Source organism: Elephantulus edwardii, unplaced genomic scaffold (assembly GCF_000299155.1).
Source record: "Elephantulus edwardii isolate Elephantulus edwardi_28Jun2011 unplaced genomic scaffold, EleEdw1.0 scaffold00427, whole genome shotgun sequence".
Lineage (NCBI taxonomy): Eukaryota > Metazoa > Chordata > Mammalia > Macroscelidea > Macroscelididae > Elephantulus > Elephantulus edwardii.
Window position 1 is genome coordinate 1096978 of NW_006400177.1, and position 3203 is coordinate 1100180.

Here is a 3203-nt window from a genome sequence, read left to right on the forward strand (position 1 = left end):
AAGAACGGAGAAGGTGGACATTATTAATTTTTGCCTTAGCAGAACCAGTTTTTTGCTAATCCTTTTAAAATATTCTTGTGGTGACGCTATATGTGATGCTTCAAAACTCTGTAGTTACAAAGTAAATATCAATGTGAATGAGCACAAGAGCATCCTTCCATAGCCACTTGCCAATAAGACTGATGGTTTGCAATATCCACGGCAAATATGACTGAGAAAAGTAAATGCTAATTCAGGAAAGATGCAAACTATCTTCAAAACATTTATGAGAGTTGAATGACTTGGAGATGGTTGTTACATGACATTATAAAGTATTTCATTTATTTATTTCCCATTTGATGTTCTCAATTTGCATTTTCTTCCCCTCCCAAAATTGCTCTAGCTGAACTTTCTGGGACATCTTCTAAAATGTTAAAATGGGAGAGAATAGGAATTCTTTTCTTGTTTTGTTAGCTCAGGGTCCCTGAAGGCATGGTTTATTGTGTGTTGAGAAGTCTGAATACCAGCCTCTCCTTGGGGGAAAACATGAAGGTGTCAATTGCATTGCTCAGTAGATGTGGGGGTTTGGGGAGGGGGCGGGGAAGCATTAGTTATTCAACTATGCCACACAGTGCCCTGCACACAAACCTATTCTAACTCGAGGTGGCTCCCCATTGGGTTTCTGAATCTGTCAATCTTTCTTAGAGAAGACTACATATTTCTCTTATGAGCAGCTGGTGGATTTGATTAGTTAATATCCCAAATATAGTAGTTATTACTTAATTACATCAGCAAAGATTGTATTTTTAAATAATGCTGAGCAGCTTGGTTTCACCCTCCCCAGTAAAAACCCGTCTGTTCTCTTGGCAATGCATGTCAAAAAATAAGGCCCCAGGAATCGACGGGATACTGCTTGACATGTTTCAACTCACAGATGTGACGTTGCATGTGCAGACCAGTCTGTGTCAGGAAATTTGTAGGACAGCTGTCTGCCTAACTGACTGGAAGATCTCCCTATTTATTCCCCTTCCCAAAAAAGGTGGTCCACCAGAATGTGGAAATTATTGATCAGTACTAATATCACAAGGTGTCTCACATACTTTGGGCATGTGGCCAGGGGAGACTGGTTCTCAGAGAAGGACATCACATTGGAAAGGGTGGAAGGGACAGCACTGGAAGGGAAGACGCCCATGAGATGGACACGACTCAGATGTGTAGAAATCACTCTGTCAGTCCTCCCTAGGGGGCAGTTAAAGTCTCATCGGGCACAGTGGCTTTGGAATCATTGTCAGCCTTTTTGACATGATATGTACAGGGCTCAGGTGTTCACAGCCTCTTTTTTTTTTTACAGCCTCTTGTGGGTAGTTTTCTAACAAGGCAGGTACAAGTGTCTGGTGTGCATGCATGGATCATCCTCCAACAGATATTTCCGTCTTCACAGTGAGGGCCCATGACTTTCTCAGACCGTCCTGTAGTAGCCGAGCCCATTTAAGGGCTGGTAGAAGACCCTCCTATCCAAAGCCCGTGCTGTAGCCCGGTTAGTCTCTCTCACAGGCCTTTCCAAGGATTGGATAGGTACATACTGTTTTGAATGTGTTTTAGCTTTTCTCACTGGGCAGATGTGCATTTCATCTAGCAGCAGGATCAGTTTTCCTCGTTGGAGAGGTACCTGACTCCTGTCTGTATACACCCACCTAGGGCAGGGTGATCTTGATTCACAGTCCAAGTATAGGATCTCGGTGTGCAGCACCCAGATGTCCAAGGATCCTACAGCCATCCTCCCAACAAGGCAGATATAGGTGTCAGGTGAACAAATACCATCCTGCATCCCTGTCAGCTAATGGGTCAGGTCTAGGTTAAGTGGTTCCACATCATCCTCATGTCATATTACCCCCGTCACTGCAGGTACAAGATTCAGTGGTGTACAGACCATTCTGCAGCACTGTCAGCACCACTCACGGTCCAGTCACAAAACCAGGTGTCCACCGACTTTAGTGCCGGAGAGTTTGTCCTCAGCATAGGGCAGGTATAGGACTGAGGTTGTCTAGATCACAGTGCATCTCTATCAGTCCTCTTCACGGGGGAAGTATTTTGTGCTGATTTTGCCGTACCCCAGGCAGCCCTCCTAGCAGGGCAGGTACGGCATTCACACGTGTGTCTATCGTACCAGAGTTGTTTTTCATCACCACAGTTATGGCACTTAACTATGGTGTGGAGATGCCATCCTCACAGAATTGAGTCTTCAGCCGGGCCAGTAGAGGAGTCAGTTGTCAAAGAGCATTCCCGAGCAGAGTCAATTCTGTTTATAGGGAATTTACTTGTCTCATGTACATAGGACAGTGAAGGAGGGGAAGGCCCTTTATGAGGTGGATTGATTCCGTGACTGGGATAATCGGGATGGGAGTGTCAGAGACAGTGCAATTGGCACAGGACAGAGCAGAGTTTAGGGCTGTTGTACATAAGGTCGCTATGAGTCACAAGCGACTCAATGGCACATAACAACAACAACAACAACTTGTCTCATGGATAAGAAGACTATCCTACATGATAGTCAGGCCATGTAACTGGGCAGGTATAGGAATAAAGTGGTCAGCAACCATTTTACAGCACGGTCACTCTCCTTCACAGAGCAGTTAGAAGAATGATTTGTGTACAAGTCTTATTGAAAAACCGTGAGCCCTCCTGACAGCGCAGGGATAGGAATTAGGGGCATACATGATGAAGTCGTAGACTAAGCATGCTACAACCTAAGATGAATTGGGGTTAGGCCTTTACTTCACTATGCGTGTCTGGAACATTTAACACAAATCATCTTGACAGTGACCTCTATTACCAGTGCATGTGCATTTCCCCGTTTTACACGGCTAACTGGGCAGAAGTGTCATTCCCCTTCATGTAGGCAGGTATAGGATTCAGGGGTTACAGATCATACTGTGGAAAGTTCAACCTTCTTCACAGAGTAGGTACAAGACTCTATTGTCTGGTACCATCTGGTATTACTGTCAACTTCCCTTTAAGAGTAGGTACGCAACTCTGGAGCTATTAAAACCCTGCTGTTGCTGATTCTCTCCTTTCCCCAGGTCATTTTGGACTCAACATAGATAATCTTTTATTTTCAGCTTTTTTCCCCTCAGGGCCATATAAAGGAGTCAGGTATGTGCAAACCATCCCTTAGGAGTTCTGTCCTCCTGTCATGGTCGGTGCTGGGATCAGGTGCACACAGG